Source organism: Dendrobates tinctorius, unplaced genomic scaffold (assembly GCF_039654945.1).
Source record: "Dendrobates tinctorius isolate UK_male_01 unplaced genomic scaffold, ASM3965494v1 ptg000018l, whole genome shotgun sequence".
NCBI classification, from domain to species: Eukaryota; Metazoa; Chordata; class Amphibia; order Anura; family Dendrobatidae; genus Dendrobates; species Dendrobates tinctorius.
In genome coordinates, this window is record NW_027361686.1 from 4,510,344 (window position 1) to 4,523,321 (window position 12,978).

Here is a 12,978-nt window from a genome sequence, read left to right on the forward strand (position 1 = left end):
TGGCCAGCATCCTGGATCCACGCTATAAAGGCAAATTACAAAACATCATGCCACAGGAGAACCTTGACCTAATATTGGCTAATAAACAAGCAACTCTGGTAAATCGGTTGCTTGAGGCATTCCCAGCACACAGCAGCGGTGATGGTTCTCACACGAGCCGTACGGGCCGGGGGCAGCTTGGCAGAGGTGTTCGTGGTGCACACAGCAGAAGTGGCGTTGGAGACAGGGGTTTCATGACAATGTTGTGGACTGATTTTTCAAATACCGCTCACACAACTGGTAATACTGCATCGATGGAAAGTGACAGGAGACAGCAGTTGTCAACTATGGTTACAAACTACTTTTCCTCCCATATCGATGTTCTCCCACACAGGTCATTCCCCTTTGACTATTGGGCCGCTAAACTGGACACCTGGCCTGAATTGGCACAATATGCCTTACAGGAGCTCGCTTGCCCAGCTGCAAGTGTGCTATCGGAAAGAGTCTGCAGTGCAGCTGGATCAATCCTGACAGAAAAAAGGACCCGTCTGTCATCCCAAAATGTGGATGATCTAACCTTCATTAAAATGAACCACGCATGGGTTTCCAAGGATTTTGTCCCACCTTCCCCTGATGACACATAGGGTGACAGAAAAATGGCTTGCTTTGGTCCACCTCTTCCTGGTACTTCACCTATTTCGCCTTTTGCATCAGCTGAATGTCCAACATCAACATATGCCACTTTCTAAAACTCCCTAACTGTGCTGCCTCCCCCCCCATGGCCGGGGTCACCACCTAGCGCACGACACCGTGCGACTGCCGTTGCCCTGGACAGGTGGGTAGGCCGACTCTTGGGCGCGGGCACTGGCACAGGGTCCCTCATAGTGCAATCAAGTGTCTCTGACGGTGGTGGTGCACACCCGCCGTCAGACACACCGCTGTACTATGAGGGGCCCAGTGCCAGTACCGACGCCCACGAGTGGGCCCCCCTTGCTTGGGCAGGGCCCCAGCATTTGCAATCTTTACCTCTCCCTGCTCCTCCGCTGTGTAATCTGGGCCGTCAAATCCATACTGTGCCTGACACCGTCTGAGCTTGCCTCCTGAGACATATATTTTGAATGTGTACGCTATCCATACATGTTATCCGGGGATACGGTACCCTTTCTAACCTTTGTGCAATCACGTGCAATCCATACTGGGCCTAACACCGTCTGAGCCTGCCTCCTGAGACATATATTTTGAATGTGTACGCTATCCATACATGTTATCCGGGGATACGGTACCCTTTCTAACCTTTGTGCAATCACGTGCAATCCATACTGGGCCTAACACCGTCTGAGCCTGCCTCCTGAGACATATATTTTGAATGTGTACGCTATCCATACATGTTATCCGGGGATACGGTACCCTTTCTAACCTTTGTGCAATCACGTGCAATCCATACTGGGCCTAACATCGTCTGAGCCTGCCTCATGCTGTATAGAAATATATTTTGAATGTGTACGCTATCCATACATGTTATCCAGGGATACGGTACCCTTTCTAACCTTTGTGCAATCACGTGCAATCCATACTGGGCCTAACACCGTCTGAGCCTGCCTCCTGAGACATATATTTTGAATGTGTACGCTATCCATACATGTTATCCGGGGATACGGTACCCTTTCTAACCTTTGTGCAATCACGTGCAATCCATACTGGGCCTAACACCGTCTGAACCTGCCTCCTGAGACATATATTTTGAATGTGTACGCTATCCATACATGTTATCCGGGGATACGGTACCCTTTCTAACCTTTGTGCAATCACGTGCAATCCATACTGGGCCTAACACCGTCTGAGCCTGCCTCCTGAGACATATATTTTGAATGTGTACGCTATCCATACATGTTATCCGGGGATACGGTACCCTTTCTAACCTTTGTGCAATCACGTGCAATCCATACTGGGCCTAACACCGTCTGAGCCTGCCTCCTGAGACATATATTTTGAATGTGTACGCTATCCATACATGTTATCCGGGGATACGGTACCCTTTCTAACCTTTGTGCAATCACGTGCAATCCATACTGGGCCTAACACCGTCTGAGCCTGCCTCCTGAGACATATATTTTGAATGTGTACGCTATCCATACATGTTATCCGGGGATACGGTACCCTTTCTAACCTTTGTGCAATCACGTGCAATCCATACTGTGCCTGACACCGTCTGAGCCTGCCTCCTGAGACATATATTTTGAATGTGTACGCTATCCATACATGTTATCCAGGGATACGGTAGCCTTTCTAACCTTTGTGCAATCACGTGCAATCCATACTGGGCCTGACACCGTCTGAGCCTGCCTCCTGAGACATATATTTTGAATGTGTACGCTATCCATACATGTTATCCGGGGATACGGTACCCTTTCTAACCTTTGTGCAATCACGTGCAATCCATACTGGGCCTAACACCGTCTGAGCCTGCCTCCTGAGACATATATTTTGAATGTGTACGCTATCCATACATGTTATCCGGGGATACGGTACCCTTTCTAACCTTTGTGCAATCACGTGCAATCCATACTGGGCCTAACACCGTCTGAGCCTGCCTCCTGAGACATATATTTTGAATGTGTACGCTATCCATACATGTTATCCGGGGATACGGTACCCTTTCTAACCTTTGTGCAATCACGTGCAATCCATACTGTGCCTGACACCGTCTGAGCCTGCCTCCTGAGACATATATTTTGAATGTGTACGCTATCCATACATGTTATCCAGGGATACGGTACCCTTTCTAACCTTTGTGCAATCACGTGCAATCCATACTGGGCGTGAGAACGGCTGGCGAGCTGTTAAGCAAGCTACAGCACCTGTCCAGACAAGTACAGGGATTCCCTAGCGAGGAGGCTTATTTGATTGTTTTCAATGTTGGGACAGCAATTTTTGGGGAGCACTATACTCTGGAGAATGATAGATGGGGACCACCATACACTGGAACATTCCAAAGGTGGACATCAGACACTGGAGCAGCATTTACAGGGCCCATTATACACTAGAGCATTAGAAATGGGGCCCATTATGTTTGGAGCATTATTTGGGCCCATAAGACAGTGGAGCTTCATCCATGGGGACCAACATATACTGTAGCATTATGTGGAGCTCATCATATACTGTTTCAAACATTATATGGGACCAATGATTCTGTATGGAGAAATAGATGGGCCTCGTCATGAGATGTAAAAAGTGAGGTATTTTTCATTGTACTATACCGCTATTTATCTGCCGTATCGGAGCATGATGAGTTGTGGTATGTGTTAAAGGGGCGCTCTTTCGCCCAGGGCACATGAAAACCTGCAGCCAGCCCTCCCCCCCCCACAACTTTAGCCAAATAACCCCCATTTTTCAGTGCGTAACTTATATTATGAAGTTAATTAAGGTTGACAAGCTTAAGTAAGAAGAATTGATGCTTTTGGCATTCAAATGGGCACTGTAGGTGTGTTTCCTGTCCTCCTCTCACTGCCGACTTTTATTCCCCATTGACTTACATTGGGTTTCGTGTTTCGGGACGACCCCGACTTTTCCCTATAATCGGACGATCTTGCTCGACCCGACTTTTGGAAAAGTCGGGTTTCACGAAACGAAACGCGACCCTAAAAAACCAAAAGTCGCTCAACTCTACAAAGCACCCTGAGTTGGGAGAACTCTGGGTGGTTGGAGAAGGTGAATACCTAACAGAGATGTTACTAGGAGCCACGATATTCCGAAGGGTTCAGTTTTTCCTAAAAATGGCGATAGGCTGCGCCGGTAAGTGTACTGACAGAACCGGATCACCCTTCAGGATAAACCAGTACTTCTTAAGTAGATTGCATATAGAAGCATGGGATTAATTGAAAGTCATGATGAGGCTCCGTTTGGCCAAATCAGAAGATTCATCATTCCTTTTTGGATCAATTTTGCTCATGCTTCTGTTCTTAATTTTCTCAATACAACTTTTTTGTGAGAACCCGCTGGCCCTAGTAAAATCATCCTGCAGTAATTTCTTATGTTAACCCTTATTTGTGAATCAATCCTTCAGAATTTTGGCCTCTTTTAGAAAGTCAATGTCGTTAGAATAGTTCTTCCGGACCCTCCAGTACTGCCTGTAGGGAATATTGGAAATCCATTCGGGAGATGGCCACTCAAAAAAAACTATTGACATCTACTTTCTTAAAGAAAGTGGAGGTGGAGATTCAACCATGATGATCAACATTGATCATGAGGTCCAAAAATTGAATAACTGTTTTGGATAAGTTGGAGGAAAATTTTAGACCCCAATTGTTCAGGTTCAAGGAGTGGGTAAATTCACGTGCTTCTAACTCCGAACCAGTCCATATAATGAAAAGATCATCAATGATGAGTCGATACATCGCTATCTTGCCAACCGCCAGTGGGGACTGCACAATAAAGATGGACTCGAATGCCCCCATGAACAAATTAGCGTAACTAGGGGCAAATCTCATCCACATCGCGCAGCCCCTCATTTGGCGGTAGCAGGTATTCACAAAAGAAAAAACATTGTTATTGAGAACAAACAAAATAGCCTTTTTCAAGAAATCTTTCTGTAAGGGAGGTAGAAGATCATCAGTTGAAAGTGTTGAACCGCCTCCAACCCCAAATCATGGGGGATATTAGTATACAGGGCCTGAACGTTAAGGGTTATTAAAAGGCAATTAGCCATAGTAGGTAGGGAAAGGAGCAGGTCAATCAGATGAGATGAGTCCTTGAGATATGAAGCCAGGTTTAAAACATATTTTTGTAAGAACAAATCAATATAATGGGAGAGATTGCAGGTAATAGACTTAATCCCCGAAATAATAGGGCGGCCAGGAGGGTTTATGGGATCTTTATGGATCTTAGGTAAGAAATAAAAGAAAGGCAATTTAAACTTGGAGTTTTAAATCAGAAGGAATTTAAATTCCTCAATATTTCTAAGTGACCTAGCATCTTTAATAAATATGGTATATTCAGAAAAAATAGAAGGTGATGGGTCTTGTGTAAGTTTATCATAATAATCCGAATCACTCAGTAGTCTAAAACCCTTTTGAATATAACGGTGTCTGTCTTGATTGTACCGAATGGGGGGCTGGCCGGCCGTTGCTCGTTCAGAGTGACGTGGATTGGAAGGAATAGTGGAGTTTTCTGATAAAGGCAAGGTCGAATCTTCATTTGCCATGACATTGTCTTCCGAAGTCTCAGGTCCCTGATCCACGGGCACACTTCTGAATGGTTGTTCAAGATCTTCCTCCCCTACAGTCACAGGAGGAAGTTCTTCAGAAATTTTGGGAGGCTCTTTTCTCTGCCTGGGATCTTCGGAGAGACATGGTGTTAGGTGTCGAATTTCCCACACTGCACAGGGGGAATCTCGAGCCATGTCCTCTGTGGTCTCCCATTTCTCTGCAGTCACAGAGATTCCTGCTCAGCAAAGACGTCAGTACCGGCGTCTTGCCCAGGATGATGCTAGGCGTCTGGTTGCTTCTTCTGGCTCTGCTATAACGCCATCCTTGAGTCAGCAGCAAGTAGACGCTTCTGGGACTAAGTCCTGTCTTTTGGGTACTGAGCATGCCAGTAGGACAACCTCTCATTGGAGGCTGGAGGTCACATGCGCAGGTCCCGTTCCTGTTTGGATTGGTCCACTACTGGAAAGGTCCCAGGAGGACGCCGCTATAAAAGAGCCGCATGGCCGCTCGGCCATGCGCTAGTATAGACAGTTATGGGTAGTGTTGTGTGTGATGATGGATGCTTGTGAACCGCTGAATGACTCATTAAGAAACCCCTTCCCTTTCGTATGTATGGTTTAGGGTCTTGAGTCAGTGCCAAGTGGTGACACTGCATAGCGCCGCAGTGCTCCTAGCACCTATTACACACTCAGCCACAGAGTGACCTCTGCACGAGACACCTCTGTACCGCATACACCGCAGTGTCCGTCTCAGCAGTGCTGTGCGCAGTTATTGTGCTTTCCAGTACTAAGTTTGAGCTGGTTAGTGGCATCCGCCAGGGCGATGCTGTACACGCAGTGGGGTAACACCACTGTCGGCTGCGCCCTGTGTTAGCTAACAAGGCACAGCGTTTCTCTAGGGTTAATCCCTAGCGCCGCAGTAGCAGTTCATTTAGCCATAGCCTGTGAGGTAACAGGCTTCGGCGTCTCTTTCTGTGGCTCTGTGCTGTAACAGAGTTAGCTACTGTGCACACCGGGTCTGCGGTCACTCCGCCGGTGTTCATTTGGCGTCTGCCATTACCGAGCAGCAGTTTGTCACCTCTGCACGTTGGACTCCGGGTTGCGATCGCACTTTATTATATTTTATATTTAGTGCAACCGCAACCCTAACACATGGCTGGAGCATATTTCATTGGACCACTCTGGTGGGTGCATTCTCTTCTCCTTCTGGAAAAATTTCATAAACAGGCCCTTCCACACCAACTCGATGCTTCACTGTGTATGGCCTACTCTCCCAGTGACTCTCCAGCTTGTCACGTGGGCGCTGGATCACTCGATCATCCACCTGAAGATCTGTCCCTCAGAGAGGAAGTTTCTCAACATGTTCCAGCTCCCAGAGCTGGGTCAGCACTAGACAATGCTAGTTCTGCAAACGAGTAGTTTACCCCTGGATCCAGTTCCAGCTCCGTGACGGCCTTCCCTGCTCGGCCAAACAACAAGGAGTAAAGTGTTTGTCCGGTGGTTTGATGGATTAGATTGTTATAGATCCATACGATTTCAGAGACGCATTCTGGCCACCTGGCCTTCCGATCATCTTCCAGAGTTCTTAACATTTGAATCAGGGTACAGTTGAATCGTTTGCAGGCCCCTGAGGATGGTATGGTGTAGTATGTGACCTGTCAAATCGGTAAATCCGCTGCAATTCATACATCACTTTGCCTAAAAAACATGCGCCCTGATCTGAATGGATCCACTGTGGACACCCGTACACCTGAATGAAATGTTTGCAGATAGCATACGCAGCAGTCTCAGCTGTTGGATCTCGGGTGGGAGTCACCACCGCAAATTTTGTGAAATGGTCTACCATCACTAGGCATTGGTCATATCCCTGAAGGGCTGGCCTGATAGTTAAATAATCAACAGTCAACAGTTCCAGGGGAGCTGAGGTCACTATTGTCTGTATGGGGGCTCATTGTTCTGGGGATTTTGCCAATTCACAGGCCCGACAGCCTCCAAACCTCCTCGACCGCTGTTCTCAATAATGGATGGTAAACGAACCATTGGAGCCACTGAAACGTTTTCTCCAGGCCGAAGTGAGCCCCCCTCATGAGCTTCGGTAGCCAGCGTAGTCAGTACTGTTTCCGGGATCACCACCTGCCAGGAAGCTCCCAGTTCTCCCCGGAGTTGCACCTTCCAGTATAACAGTCCATTTCTCATTTGCGGCCGCTCCCACTGCCAGAAGATCTTCAAAGCTTCTGGGGTCAAAGCACTTCACTGCTCTGGATTGGTCAGCTCCCCGCCATCACCCAGGGCCTGAACAAAGCGAGTTTACGGTCCTCCTGCTGTAATTGAACCCACTCATCTCGAGTTCTTCCCAATACACCTTCATGACAGAGAGCTTGTATCTGGTCCAGCATGGCCGCCACCATCCCAGAGGTCCTCTGAAATCAGAGTAATCCCTCCCCTTCCAGCAATTCATCTCTACTCTTTCCTGGTGGTGCATGTCTTCCTCTAGACAGGGCGTCAGCATGTGTATTCTCTGCCAATCTCCTGTAGGCGATCCGGTACCGTAACTTTGCCATCCTGGCCACCCAATGTTTTTATAAGGCACCTAGTTAACACCTTCTCTAGGTGCGCCAATGGGTTATTATCGGTACGCACCAGAACCTCCGAGCCAGACAGGTATTCTGCGAATCTCTCCGTCATAGCCCACACTATCGCCAGCAACTCCAGCTTCAAGGAGCTGTAGTTGTATGAGTTGTGCTCGGAATCGTGAAGGGACCGACTAGCATAGGCAATCACCCTCTCTCTTCCGCCCTGCACTTGTGATAACACAGCCCCGAGCCCGTGAAAGCTGCCATCAGTTTGGAGAATGAACGGTAAAGAGAAGTCTGCGTAAACCAGTACCGGGGACTCGGTCAGCTCTTTTTTTTAGTTCACAGAACGCCTTCTCCTGTCTCTCTTCCCAATGAAGTTTTACGGCAACCTGATGTCTCACTTCCATTTCAAGTGGAGGTAGACGCTTCTGAGATTGGTGCAGGAGCTGTTTTGTCCCAAAAAGACCCTGTGACTTCTAAGATGAATCCCTGTGCCTTCTTTTCTCGAAAGTTCTCCCCATCTGAACGCAACATATCTCTACAGATTGTGCAGCACGGTAGCTCAGTGGATAGCACTGCAGTGCTGGAGTCCTGGGTTCGAATCCCACCAAAGACAACATCTGCAAGAAATTTGTATGTTCTCCCCATGTTTGCGTGAGTTTCCTCTGGGTACTCCGGTTTGCTCCCACATTCCAAAGACATATTGATAGGGAACTTAGATTGTGAGCCCCATCGGGGACAATGTGTGCAAACTGTAAAGCACTGTGGAATATGTTAGTGCTATATAAAAATAAAGATTATTATTATTATTATATCTCACATACACACTCACACATATATACTGTACATACTACAGCTACCACACACAAGTATTACACACACACTAGATACCTCATACACACTCTCCTCTGTGGTGCAAGGGAAGCTAATTATTATTATTATACATTTATATAGCGCCATTTATTCCATGGCGCTTTACATGTGAAAAGGGGAAATATAGCCAAGTACAATAAACATGTGCAAGACAAGGGACACACAAGTACAGAAAGAGAGAGGACCCTGCCCGTGAGGGCTCACAGTCTACAGGGAGAGTGAGGATACATTAGGAGAGGGTAGAGATGGTTGTGCGGTGGTTCAGTAGACTGAGGATCATTGTAGACTGAGGATCATTGCAGGCTGTAGGCTTGTCGGAACAGGTGGGTCTTCAGGTTCTTTTTGAAGGTTTCCATTGTTGGTGAGAGTCTGATGTGTTGCGGCAGAGAGTTCCAGAGTATGGGGGAAGCACGGGAGAAGTCTTGTATGTGGCTGTAGGAAGAAGAGATGAGGGGGGAGTAGAGAAGGAGATCTTCAGAGGATCGAAGGTTGTGTGTGCGGGTAGGTACCGGGAGACCATCTCACAGATGTATGGAGGAGACAGTGTCATGATCCATTCTTGGATCTGTTGCAGAATCTGGATTCTCTTTTATAAACCTTTTTTCCTTTCAGGCCTGGGGGGTTAATATGAGTTTTTGCCCCCAGTGGTCGCTCGTGTTACTACACTTTCAATTAGTCAGCAGGTGGTAACCCCCCCTCCTTCCTATAAAAGGTTATCAGCTGCTGCAGCTCCCTGTTGGTAATATTGGTCATTCACTAACCAACCTTTCTGAAGAGAGGAGCTATCTGGAGCAGTGCTGTTGCAGCTTATCTGGAGCCTTTGTGTTTCTGCTGGAAGCTGTATCCAGGTGCCCTACTCTGCCATCCTGTGCATGACTGCAGAGCAAGCTAAGTGTTGTTTGTTTTTCCCTGTCTGTTGTTTTCCCCGATGTTTTACTAGTACAGCGGTGAGGACCAGTGTCCACACTTGCCAGTTCCCTAGTAAGGGATAGGTGCAGGGCAAGTGAGGGACTGAGGTATCCTGGTCGGCGACAGGTTGAAAGAACCTGTATAGGGAATGCTTGCACGTGACTTTTTGCAGCAACTGAGCAAGGACGTACAAAGTCGGATTTCCCAGAATGCTTGCACGTGACTTTTTTCAGCCACTGAGCAAGGACGTACACTGTGGGCAATGAGATGACATGTGCAGCGTCTGGGGTGAAAGAGAGAGAGAGAGAGTTTTCGCGCACTTTAAAAAAGTGATCCGGCATGTAGGTGTGTTTACTGTCCTCCACTCCCTGCCGACTTTGCTTCCCCATTGACTTGCATTGGGTTTCGTGTTTCAGTCGGACCTTTGACTTTTAACAATAGTCAGCTGATTTAGTTCATGAAACACGACTCGACCCTAAAAAAGGCAAAGTCGCTCATCTCTACAAAACACCTAAAGGGGTGGCAAAAAGCTTTCCAAACAGCTATAATTAGGTGTAGACACCATGAAAAGTAGCATCTATTGACCCACAGTAGAAATTTGCTAATGGCATAGCAGCAGTCAGCCATGGGCCATGCATGAGGTATCGTGGTCTGGGCCAGCATTTAGAGCTTTGAATTGAAGTTTCAATTAAGACCTGGTGTTTAAGGGAGTGATGTAAGCCTTTTTTTGCTGGGAGCCCTGATATCTCATGCAAAAGGTTTTATTTTTCCAGCCACACTCAAATGACACAAACATCAGTTTCATAAAGTACTATTGGTAGAAAAATGTAAGGAAAGTAACACAGATAGTCGACTGATCTATTGACCCACAGTAGAATGTTTTATAATGTCACACATGGCTAAAGTTGCATCAATTTCCACTGAGTAGAAACAATATAATTAGGCCTTTGACATGCCTTTTACTACAAGCAACCCACCAGATGGAGACCCAACTTGGACTCTCCACATTTCATAAAAAGTTTGTAATATCAGCAGGAGTAGCAACAGCAGGCACAGAAGCCACCACAAAGGTGTCACATACTGCAATAACGCAAGAACAATGAATGACACTAAAAACAACACCATTACCTTGTCTGACCAGTCCACGACTGGGATGCAAAAGTCATTGGAGATGCATCACTTGTTCATTTTGATGAAAGTTAGTCAGCCTACATGTTCAGGGGACAGCCAGATGCGCTTATTTGTCAGGACATCACCAGCAGCGCTGAAGACTCGTTGTCACGACTCTGTTGCTGGGTGACCCAGGACCAGGGCCTCCTTCCCTGTCACTAACGCTAGGGGCACCATAGCATGCCCTATTCCCAAGATTACTTCTGATGATGAAGATGCCGGGCCACATACCTTGACTTAGCTCCTGCCTCAATCTGCCCTTAGTCTTTATCCTTCCCAGACCCAAAGAAGAGGGAAGCAATAGTATACCAAAGTACACCAACCAGACTAACCAGACTAACAAGGTAATACAAACAGGGTAAAGAAAAATGACAAACATACAAATATATTCACACAAATAACAAAGGAATGCAACGGAGAGTTGAAAATGGGGTTAAACCAATATAGGAGAAGAAAGGGACTTATCACACACTCAAAACCTAACAACAGTCATAGATAAACCCACCAATCCCCTTCTCCTAGACCTGTGTGAGATCACTTGGCACGGTGACGACGGAGAAAGAAGCAGAAGATTTGATTGATGGGACAGCCAGTGGTTGGCGAGGCTCGATAGTCAACATTTTAGCTCAATGAGATTCCCAGACTAAGTCATGTTGATCACGAAGGTGCCTCATCGTCATCCTATCTGTTCTCCCACTCCTCACCCTGAGTGGCACTCTCCTCCCCTTCTTGCCCTATCACAGTACAGTCTGCATGCGCCTCTGGTATCTGAGTCACATCAGGATCACCTCCACTCCTAGTTGTTAGCATCTGGTGACGAGGGTCTGGATTCTGATCTGACCCTACTTCGTCCAGCACCCGGATCCAACATGAAAAAATTTTGGGCATTGGTGCAGATGTTTTCCTCCTTTGGATTCTGTGAATCTTTCAAGCAGACCTCTGATGCCCATGGAATACAATTTGTGAACAGCTCTGCAGAATGGCCCATCTGTGGTTCCACACAGTCAATTAGGCATTTGGAAATTTGTGACACAGAGGAAATAAGGGTGATTGGGGTGCCACCTCTGAGGATTGTACTGTGTGTGATGTTAAGGTGTAGGGAAAAGAGGAGAGGCCACTTGATGCAGCAATTGCCATCCACTGGAGCACATGCTCTTTCTGACCCTCATCTACAAAGTGTACTGATGTGCAGCTGCCAAAGAAAAAGAGTGGGGTAGCCCGTCCAGTATCAGATGTAGTCAGTGGTCTTTGGATAGAATGAGACAATGTTTGTTTAGTTGAGCTTTCATTAACATTAAGACCTAACTCACGTACACGTCGAACACCAAGCCTATTCCACCTACCACCTCAATCTCTCTTTTTCCAACTCATGCTGTATATACCCTTGCCCTCTTCTAACCTTTCACAACCTTAGATACACACCAGTCAGTCATCTGTCACTAAATGAACAATCACTATTATTTTAGATAGGTATAAGGCTGTGTGCACACGATGCAGACTTGCAGCGAATCCGCAGCGGATTTTACCATGCAGAAACGTTGCATATCCGCATTGTGATGTAGAGTAGCCTTAAAATCAATGAAAAAAAACCCGCTGTGCAGACGCTGCGGATTTTTCCACGCAGTTTTCCTGCGGTACAAAATCCACAGCATGTTACTTATTTTGTGCGGCTTTCCATCTCCCCTGTCACCAAATCCGCAGGGGGAAAACCGCAGTGGAAAATCACACAAAAACCGCAATAAAACCGCAGGAAAAATGGAAGAAATCCGCAGGAAAAATGCAGGTCATTTGACCTGCAGATTTCTTCCATTCTGCGCGGAAAAATCCGCAGGGGGAAAACCGCAATGGATAACCGCACAAAAACCGCAATAAAACCGCAGGAAAAATGCAAGAAATCCGCAGGAAAAATGCAGGTCATTTGACCTGTGGATTTCTTCCATTCTGCGTGGAAAAATCCGCAGGGCTAAAAAGTCCGTCTGCACTCAGCCTAAGAGAGTTGCTCAGGCACACTAACAATTTTGATGAGCAAATATGGCCTCCAAAATCCTCACTGCAACACAGTTTTATCCCAAACAATTTGGATAAACAAATAGGGCCTCCTGGCTGAACCCCATTATTAGGCTAGGTTCACATTGCGTTAATACAGCCAGTTCAACACATAGCGTTAACGGGCTGCGTTAACCCTATAGCATAATGCGATATGTGTTATGCTATACCGCTAGCGCTGATGATTCATCAGCGCTAGCAGTGACGGAGCCCCAGACGCTG